Source organism: Carcharodon carcharias, chromosome 5 (assembly GCF_017639515.1).
Source record: "Carcharodon carcharias isolate sCarCar2 chromosome 5, sCarCar2.pri, whole genome shotgun sequence".
Taxonomy (NCBI): domain Eukaryota; kingdom Metazoa; phylum Chordata; class Chondrichthyes; order Lamniformes; family Lamnidae; genus Carcharodon; species Carcharodon carcharias.
The window spans coordinates 35,802,905-35,813,858 of NC_054471.1; the positions used below are offsets into that span (position 1 = coordinate 35,802,905).

Sequence of the window (10,954 nt, forward strand, 5' to 3'; positions counted from 1 at the left end):
TGATTGTGGGATGCTACAATTGTTTGGGATTTAGAGTTAAACACTAGATTAAGCTCTGGATTTTTGGATCAGTTCTTATGCCAGTGGAAGTGTGGCAGAATCGCCAACTGTGTGTGAACCACTGGCTCCATCTGATCTTTCTGGCCTTGAAGGACACAGTATTGTGTGGTCAATGGCCTTTGTGTTGCCTGTGTAAAAGTTAAACAAGCTTTTAAGAGGCATGATACTGCACACAAGTGATCACCCTGCAATTGATCACATTTGCTTTTTGACTCTTTAAAACTTAACTGCTTCTTCTTGCATTCATAACTAGCATTGCTATGGCGCAAAGAGCATTAATTCAGAAGAGCAATATGATGATGATGATGAGATTAGTTGTTTTTTTTTAGTGATGTTGATTGAGGAATAAATATTGGCCAGAACACTAGGGCGAATTCCATTCTTGTTCTTCAAAATAATGCTATGGGAACTTTTTACACCACCTGAGAGGTAGATGGGCCTTAGACGGATGGAATCTCAGGCCAGCTCCATCTGCGTCAGCCTAGATTTTTGTGCTCAAGCTTCTGAAGTGGAACTTGAATGTATAAGCATTTGACTTGGAGGCAGTGCTACCCACTGAGCCACAGTTGACATTCTTGAGGGTGTTAAGCTGCAAAACAAAATTATGCTTGAATCATGCCCAGAGGCTCCTGCAGCTGAACCAGAAAACCCAGGCCTGAATTTAAGTGCTTTGAAATATGAGGCTATGTGAATATTATCATATTAATAGAATGAATATTACCATATTAGCATAATAGGTTATAATTAATATCCCTGCCCATGTTTTTAATCCACAGATATTTTAAAATTGTTTAATCCTGACCTGATTGGATACTCCCCGGCCAATGGAAACCATGACAACGGCTCCTTAGATCAGTCGGTTTTGAGAGCAAAAGCTGAGTAGGTTAACTCTTTCAGTTTGAGATTATCTCACTTTAACCTGTATTATATATGAGAAAATACAATGAGCGAAGTAAATCTGTTTTTCCTCCCTTCACTGAGCAGTCCAACTGTGAGTGGTGGGTAACATGCTCTCAGGATTCCAACAATACCAGTTTGTAGCCAGCTGCCAGGAATTCCACAAATAGCTTTCCTGACAGTTTTCCCTTTTTCCTGTAGAAAGGCTGGAAAGATACAGAGAGGCCTAAAAGAGCAGATATGCTGACCTTTAAAGGATTATAATAAGCAGATGAAGCTATAAGAGTGTGAATGGGAACTTGGGGGATGTATCCATTAGTCTTTTTGATTGGATCAATGCGTGAGTGAAAGGTGAATTACGCTATATCCTACAGCAAATCCAATTTGCCCCTGACCTGGATGTGCTTGACCTTCACAAAATGCCACAAATGGGAAATTTCTCCATTTCCCAGCAGTGACATTGAGCATAAAAATCCATTAAAAAAAATTAAAATTGGTTTACAATGCTGTGAAGTATGAAAAATAATCACAGGTTCCATTATTGTTCATCGCATCGCCAGTCCTGATTATCTGATATTATGACATGGCAAGTGATGTGTGCCTGTTGGACCAAATCCACAAGGGAAACTTGGCCACGCTATCACAACGGTTTTGCAATTTGTATTTGTTACAGGAAGGTTTGTGCACTGAATTCGGAAGTAGTGAGCTCACCAACAAGTTTAGAGGTTTTAAATATTAAAATAAAACATTTATTAACAAAAGAAAATAATTCAAGCACAGACATAAAATCACAGTTATTTGATATTATGACAAATCCCAAAATTCCCAATTAACTTGACTCCCAACTACATGCTCCATTTAAGGCAATAGTACAAAATAGATTTAAATTTAAAAAGGCTATCCAGCAAGGTTAGCAAATGCATCCACTTGACAGTGGGATCCAAAAGGCTTTTAACGCAACTTTATTTACTGGATACAGCTGACTTCTGCAAAAGTGGCTGGAGGCTTTTCCCCAAGGCTTCGGGAGAGAGGTTAAAACAGCATGACTTCAGGAGAGAGAGGTTAAAACAGCGAGACTTCGAGAGAGAGAGGTTAAAACAGCGAGACTGCAGGAGAGAGGTTAAAACAACGTGACTTTGGGAGAGAGAGGTTAAAACAGCGAGACTTCGGGAGAGAGAGGTTAAAACAGCGAGACTTCGGGAGAGAGAGGTTAAAACAGTGAGACTGTGGGAGAGAGAGGTTAAAACAGCGAGACTTCAGGAGAGAGAGGTTAAAACAGCGAGACTTCAGGAGAGAGAGGTTAAAACAGTGAGACTGTGGGAGAGAGGTTAAAACAGTGTGACTTTGGGAGAGAGAGGTTAAAACAGCGAGACTTCGGGAGAGAGATTTTAAAACAATGAGGCTTTGGGAGAGAGATGTTAAAACAGCGAGACCTCTGGACAGAGAAGTTAAAACAGCAAGACTCAAGTAGGAGTAAGGGTAAAATATTATATTTAGTTAAGATATATTTAGTTAAGCCGGGGATCTCAGTCCCATGATTTGTACATCCTGTGCTTTGTGGGAAATCCTAGACGCTCCTGGCAGTCTGGATGACCATGTGTGCAGGCGGTGCCTGCGACTGGAGCAACTCGAGCTCTGGGTTTTGAAGCTTGCACGGCAGCTGGGGGCACTACAGTGCATTCACGAGGCTGAGAGGTTTGTGGATAGCACGTTTCAGGATGTGGTCACCCCGCAACTTAAGGAAGTGCAAGCAGGGAGAGGCAATGGGTGACCACCAGACAGAAGAAAGGGACTAGGCAGGTCATGAGGGAATCCACTGAGTACATCTCACTCGCAAACTATTTTTCAGCCTTAGAAAACAGTGGGAGCAACAGTTCCTCTATGGAGGCTAACCAAAGCCAAGGTCATGGCACTGTGGGTGGTCCACCTGTTCGGGGGAGGAGCAAGAAGTGTGGAAGGGCAATAGTGGTAGGGGATTCATTAGTGAGGGGAGTAGACAGGTGCTTCTGCGGCTGTAGACGTGACTTCAGGATGGTATGTTACATCTCGGGTGCCAGGGTCAAGGATGCCAGGAGAAGGATAGAGCTGCAGGGCATTCTGAAGGGGAAGGGTGAACAGCCAGAGGCAGTGATCCATATTGGGACCAATAACATAGGCAAAAAGAGTAACAAGGCCCTGCAAGCAGAATTTAGGGAGTTAGGTAGGATATTGAAAAACAGGACTTCAAAGATAGTAATCTCCGGATTACTCCTGGTGCTACACAGTAGTGAGTATAGGAATAGAAGGATAGAGCAGATGAACGTGTGGCAGGAGAGATGGTGTAGGAGGGAGGGCTTTTGATTCCTGGGGCATTGGGACTGTTTGTGGGGGAGGTGGAACACTACAAGTTGGATGGCTTACACCTGAACAGGAATGAAAAGAATCTTTGCAGGGAGGGTTGGAGGGTTGCTAATGCTGCTGGGGTGGATTTAAACAAAATTGGCAGGGGATGGGATCCTGAAAAGTAGTTCAGAGGGGAGAGAACCTGAGATGGAATTAGAAGTTAAAATGCTAGTAAGTGAGTCTGGAAGACAGAGGAAACATAGGCTAGATAAGGAAGAATTGAGTTTAGCAAGGCTAAATGGAATATATTTTAATGCAAGGAGCCTGAGGAATAAGACAGACTAGCACAGATAGGCACCTGAGAGTATGATATCACGGCTATGACTAAGACTTGGTTAAAAGAAGAGCAGAATTGGTAGCTCAACATTCCTGGTTACTGGGTATTCAGACAAGATGGGGGGGGAATAGATGATGGGGGGAGGTTGCAATATTGATCAAGGAATCAATTATAGCAGTGAGGAGGGATGATATCTTAGAAGGATCATCAAATGAGGCCATATGCGTAGAAGTAAAAAACACAAAAGGGGCAAACACTCTGTTGGGTGTGTACTATAGGCCCCCAAACAATCAGGGAGAGATAGAGGATCAAATATGTAATCAAATTTCGGAGAAATGTAAGAATAATAAGGCAGTAATCGTAGGGGATTTTAACTACCTAAATATTAACCGGGATAGTTTTAGTGTGCAAGGTAGGAAGGGGCCAAAATGCTTAAGTTGCATCCAGGGGAACTTTTTTAGCCAGGAAGTAGAAAGCCCAACAAGGGAGGGAGCAGGTCTGGACTTAGTATTCGGAAATGAACCCGGGCAGGTGGAGGGCGTATCAGTAAGGGAGCATCAGTAGGGGAGATAGTGACCATAACTCAGTTAGATTTAGGATAGTTATGGAAAAGGGTAAGGTTGGGTCGGGAATAAAAGTTCTAAACTGGGAAAGGCTAATTTTACTAAGGTGAGATACAATTTGGTCCAAGTGGACTGGGAGCAGCTACTTGCAGATAAAACTGTGTCAGAGCAGTGGGAGGCATTCAAGGAGGAAATAGCGAGAGTATAGGGCAAATATGTTCCCATAAAGAATAAGTGGTGGACCAAGTCTGGAGAACCCTGGAAATCAAGGGATGTAAAGGTTAGGATTAAGAAAAAAAAGAAGCTTATGGCAGATACCAAGGGCTCAATACGGCAGAGTCCCTAGAAGTGTATAAAAAGTGAGGCTTAAGTGAGGGGAACTTAAAAAGGAAATTAGGAAAGCTAAGAGAGTGCATGAGAAAGCATTGGTGGGTAGAATAAAGAAAAACCAAAAGGGGTTTCTTAAATATATAAAGAGCAATAGAATGATTCGGGAAAGAGTTGGGCCAGTTAGGGACAATAGAGGTAATCTGTGTGTGGACCCGGAAGATGTGGGTACAGTCCTCAATGAATACTTCACGTTGGTCTTCACAATGGAAAAGGATGACACAGGTATAGATGTCAGGGTGGAGGACTGAAATATTACAAGTTATTGTAGAGAGAGAGGAAGTACTAACGGGTTTAACGGCCTTAAAAGTGGATAAATCCTCAGGCCCAGATGAGATGTATCCCAGGCTGTTGAGGGAGGCAAGGGAAGAGATATCAGGGGCCCTAGCAGGAATTTTCAAATTGTCTCTGCCACAGGTGAGGTGTCAGAGGACTGGAGGACTACTAACATTGTTCCATTATTAAAAAGGGAGGAAGGGATAGACCAGGAAATTACAGGCTGGTCAGTGTAACCTCAGTGGTGGGCAAGTTACTAGAAAGAATTCTGAGGGATAGAACATTTCTGCACTTGGAGCGACACAGATTAATCAGGGATAGTCAGAACGGATTTGTTAAGAGGCCATGTTTGACAAATTTGATCGAATTTTTTGAGGAGGTAACCAGGAGTGTTGATGAGGGTAATGCATCTGATGTGGTCTACATGGACTTCAACAAGGCTTTTGATAAGGTCCCTCATACTGGTCAAGAAAGTAAGAGCCCATGGGATACAAGGCAAAGTGGCATGTTGGATCCAAAATTGACTGACAGGCAGGAAGCAGAGGGTGATGGCACAGGGATGTTTCTGTGACTGGAAGTCTGCTTCCAGTGGGGTTCTGCAGGACTCAGTGCTGGGACGCTTGCTAAACGATTTGGACTTAAACGTTGTGGGTATGATCAAGAAGTTCGTGGATGACATGAAAATTGGTAGGGTGGTAAATAGTGAGGAGGATAGCCGTAAACTGCAGGAGGATATCAATGGACTGGTCAGGTGGGCAGAGCCATGGAAAATGGAATTCAACCCAGAAAAGTGTGAGGTAATGGGGAGGGCTAACAAGGCAAGAGATTATACTGTGAATGATGGGACCCTGGAAAGTACTGAAGATCAGAGGGACCTTGGTGTGCATATCCACAGATCCCTGAAGGTAGCAGGGCAGGTAGATAAAGTGGTTAAGAAGGTGTATGAACATAAAACCATAAGAAATTGGAGCTGGAATAGGCCATTTGGCCCCTCAAGCCTGCCCAGCCATTCAATAAGATCATGGCTGATCTGCCCCAGGCCTCAACTCCTCTTTCGTGCCAGCTCCTCATAGCCCTCAACTCCCTGATATTTCAAAGATCTATCTACACCCTCTTTAAATACTTTCAGTGATCTAGCCTCCACAACTCTCAGGGGTAGGGAATTCCAGACATTCACTACCCTCTGAGAAGAAATTCCTTTGCATCTCAATTTTAAATTAGTGTCCCCTTATTCTGTAACTTCCCCCAGTTCAAGATTCCCCCACTAGTGGAAACATCTCCTCAACATCTACCCTGTGAAGCCCCCTCAGAATCTTGTACATTTCATTAAGATCACCACTCATTCTTCTAAACTCTAATGAATAAAGGCCTAACCTGTTTAGCCATTCTTGGTGAGTTAACCCCTTCATCCCAGAAATCAGCCTAGTGAATCTCTTTTGAACTGCCTCCAATGCCAGTATATCTGTTCTTAAATACGGGGACCAAAACTGTACACAGTACATCAGGTGCAGCCTCATCAATACCCTGTACAGTTGTAACAAGACTTCCCTATTTTTAAACTCCAACCCCCTCGCAACACAGGTCAAAATTCCATTTGCCTTCTTAATCACTTGCTGCACCTGTGTGCTAACTTTTTGTGTTTTATGTTCAAGAACAGATCCCTCTGTGCTGCACTTTTTTGGAGTCTTGCTTCATTTAAATAATAGTCTACCTTTTGATTCTTCCTACCAAAGTGTATGACCTCACAATTTTATAAATTAAACTCCACCTGCCAAATTTTGCCCACTCACTCAACCTATCTATATCCCCTTGCAGATTCCTTGTGTCTTCATCACAACATGCCCTCCCACCTATTTTTGTATCATCAGCAAATTTGGATACATTACACTCTGCCCCCCTCCTCCAAGTTATTAATGTAGATAGTAAATAATTGAGGCCCAGGACTGATCCTTGTGGCCCTCCACTAGTTACATCTTTCCAACCTGAAAAAAACTGTGTCTTCTGTGTGTTAACCAATCTTCAATCCATGCTAATTCATTACTCCCAGTACCGTGAGCTCCTATCTTGTGCTTTAACCTTTTATGTGGCACCTTATCAAATGCCTTCTGGAAATCCAAACACACAACATCTACCGGTTCCCCCTTTTCAACTCTGCTTGTTATATCCTCAAAGAACTCTAGCAGATTTGTCAAACATGATTTCCCTTTGACAAAACCATGTTGACTGATTGCGTTAAGCTTTTATAAATGTCCTGCTATTTCATCCTTAATAATGGACTCTAGCATTTTCCCAACGATAAATATTAGGCTGACTGGCCTATAGTTTCCTGCTTTTTGTCTCCCTTCCTTCTTGAACAGAGACATCACATTAGTGGTTTTCCAATCTAGTGGGACCCTCCCGGAATCCAGTGAGTTCTGGAATATTTTGACCAATGACCTATCTCTGTAGTCACTTCATTTGAAACCCTTGGATGCAGGCCATCAGGTCCTGGTGACTTGTCTGCCTTTAGTCCCATTAGTTTGTCAAATACTTTGTCCCTCGTGATAGAGACTGTTAAAAGATCTTTCCTCCCATTAGCTCCTTGATTATCTGATATCTTTGGGGTGTTTATAATGTCCTCCACTGTGAAGACCGATGCAAAATATTGGTTTAAATTATCTGTCATTTCCCTATTCCCCGATATCAATTCTTCAGTCACATCCTCCAACAGCCCCACGCTCACTTCAGCCACTCTCTTTCTTTTTATATACCCGTAGAAGCTTTTGCTGTTTGTTTTTATATTTCTTGCCAATTTACTTTCATAATCTATTTTCTCCCTCTTTTTCGCTTTTTAGTCATCTGCTGCTGGTTCCTAAAAATTCCCAATCCTTTGCCCTAACATTAGTTTTCACTGCTTTGCATGTCTTAGTTTTTGACTGGATTCTCTCCTTGACCACCTTTATTAACCATGGGTGGTTTATCCTTCTCATTGAGTCCTTCTTTTTGACCAGGATAAACTTTTGTTGAGCGTTATGAAATATCTGCTTAAATGTCTGCCAATGCTCATCCATTGACCTTCCCCTTAGTCTATTTACCCAGCTGACTTTAGACAACTCTTTCTTCAAAACTCTGCAATTACCTTTATTTAAGTTGAGGACCCTGGTTTGGGACCCGAGTTGCTCGCCCTCAAATTGAATTTAAATCTGGGATACTTGCCTTTGTTAGCTGAGGCATAGAATATGAGAGCAAGGAGGTTATGCTGGAACTGTATAAAATGTTGTTTCGGCCATAACTGGAATACTGTGTGCAGTTCTGGTCCCTACATTATAGGAAGGATGTGATTGCACTGGAGAGGGTGCAGAGTAGATTTACCAGGATGCTGCCTGGGCTGGAGGCTCAAAGCCATGAGTAAAGATTAGATAGGCTGGGGTTATTTTCCCTGGAGCAGTGAAGGTTGAGAGGGGACCTGATAGAGGTGTATAAGATTATGAGGGGCATATGTAGGGTGGATACAAAGGCACTTTTTCCACTAGTAGAGAGGTCATAACCAGGGACCATGGATTTAAGGTAAGAGGTAGAAGACTAAGAGGGGAGTTGAGGAGAATTTTTTTTCACCCAGTGGGTATTGGGAGTCTGGAACTCACTGCCTGAAAGAGTGGCTGAGTCAGAAACTCTCGTAACATTTTATGAAGTATTTAAATATTTACTTGCGTTGCCATAGCCTCCAGGGCTATGGGCCAGGTGCTAGTCAGATCTCTGTAGACTGGCGTGGACTCGATGGGCTGAATTGCCTTCTTCTGTGCTGTAAATATCTATGAGTCTATCTGTGAGTCAAGAAGGCTGCTTTACGCAGTGTACCTTTCAAGATGTTATGTGGCCATACCCCACATGACCTTTCATCCTTCATTATATATGTTTTTCCCTCTTTAATGTGCAAGATCCCATTGTTCTACTTGTCTTCGGAAATCTACTTTTCCTGCATAAAAATCTTACATGTTGTCAATATGGCCTCTTTCCTTTCAGGAGAAATATACATAATAACTTTGCCCTATTTATCTTGTTAGTTGTAAACATCCTACCATTCCTTTGAAAATCAAACAACCCCTTCACTTATCTAAAAATGCAAATTTCATTCACACCTTATCTAAGGAACCCTCATCCTTGATTGTCCATCTCCATTTCAAAAGTCTGCTTTACACCTGACTCTTATGATAATTTCAACCTTGCAGTCTATCTGACTCTAATTGAATTAAATCAGTCACAGACAAAACCATCCATACTCACACCCATAAGCCTACAATAATATTATGAGGTTTTCATTATATGATCTAACATTATTTCATGGACTAATTAAGAGGTGTGTTTATTTCAGAGAATTACCAGGACTGGCTCAAAAACTGGTGACCAGTTTGAAAAATAACATGGTAAGTGTTTAGACATTTCCTTGTGTGGCAACAGTAATTAGCATTCATGGGAAATTCCTTTGCCTGCTATTTTAACCAACACTGGGCTCCAGTTAATTATGTAGCATAGTGTCATAATGGGCAGGGTGATCCATCTGGATGAACAGTGGAAAGCTTACTGGTGATCTGAACTGGCACGCAGTGTGATTGCAGATTATTAACCTCCATCAGTATCATTGCATACTGTTGGGAGTTTTATATCATTGAGTGATATAATGATGCAGCATAAAAGGAGGCCATTTGGCCTTTATTGCTTGTTCAGCCACTTTGGTAAAATTATAACTTGGCTTTTGCCAACCTGTACCCACTTACTTTGGGCTTAGGAAGAAAGCATGCATTCTACTTGAGTCTAGTTTTATACTTGTGGACTTTTCAGCAGGTTGATGTTTGGTTTTGGCACTTACCGGAAAAAGGCCAAAAATAAAATATCTGTATTGACTTTTGGACTTTGGATCAAGCTTGTTGACTTTTCCAATGCATGTTTATCTGTTTTGTGGCATGAGGGCCGATATTAAATGGATTAGTCCTGGATTTCCTTGGGACCCTAGCCTGCTGCTTATTCTGGAACCCTCTGCACTGACGCCCCCAGTGATTGGGGGATCATTGTGAGGGAACATGTTGCACAAGGCAAAAGTGACGAGAAGTGTCGCTGTGGGTGCGTCACCACCATGATACCTGGTCCATGCAATCAACTACAAAATCATGCGGCATTTATATCACACCATTAAAGCAGCAAGACATCCCAAAGAGCTTCACAGGAGCATAAATCACACAAAACTGACATTGAGCCACAGTATCAGATACTAGGGACAGGAGACCAAAAGCTTGATCAAAAAGACAGGTTTTGAGGGGTCTTTAGGGAGGAGAGAGAAAGGCAGGGAGGATTACAGAGGGAATTAAGTGTTTTTGGGCCTAGATACTTGAAGGCACGGCCGCCAAAGTTGGGTCAAACCTCAGCAAGAAAGCGTAAAAAATGCTTTCTTTCTGTATTTGCATGGGCAGATTATCCAGCAGGGACATTTTTGTTTCTTCCTGTGATGTCCAACTGGAATATGCTTTGGAAGTTTGTACATGCCTCTGGATTAACATTTTTCATGCAGGTTAGAACGTATATTCTGATTGTGCCAGGTTAAAAGTTATACATGTTAATCGTTGTCTGTTTTACTTCAGCTCATCGACTTTCAGAAGGATTGGAAGCTGATCACAGTTTACCTCGGCGTTGCTGATATGTGCACCTATTGCACAAATCAGGTACCATGCAAAAATAACAGTTTAATTCTCATTAAGTAATTGATTTGTTTTTGTGCATTCAAGATAGTTTTTCTGGAGCAATGTGTTCTAGAATCAACATGAGGGCAGATTAATTAATGGACAATGAGCCAGACTTGGTTAATAATCTAACAGTAAAGGAACGTTTATCTAATAATGATCATAATATGCAGCCAAACAAAGCTCTGGTTAGACCACATCCGAAGTGCAGCACATTATAGGATGGATTTATTGGCTTTGGAAGGGGTGGATTCACCAGAATGTTACCAAAGCTCCCAGGGTTAGATTATGAGGAGAGGTTACATAAACTAGGCTGGTGTTCCCTGGACTATAGAATCATAAGCGGTGATTCAATTGAGATTTTTGAAAGAAATTGATAGGGGAGATAGAGATAAGCTTTT

General features: G+C 42.1%; 1 long non-coding RNA gene across 1 annotated transcript; it reads left to right on the forward strand.

Annotated features, from left to right (window-relative positions):
• The first annotated feature begins 864 nt into the window (after nucleotides 1-864).
• On the forward strand, nucleotides 865-10,525 carry LOC121277852. Its single transcript, XR_005942986.1, has 3 exons — nucleotides 865-939; nucleotides 9,194-9,245; nucleotides 10,455-10,525. It is a non-coding gene; the product is annotated as an uncharacterized LOC121277852 (long non-coding RNA).
• Nucleotides 10,526-10,954: the final 429 nt, after the last annotated feature.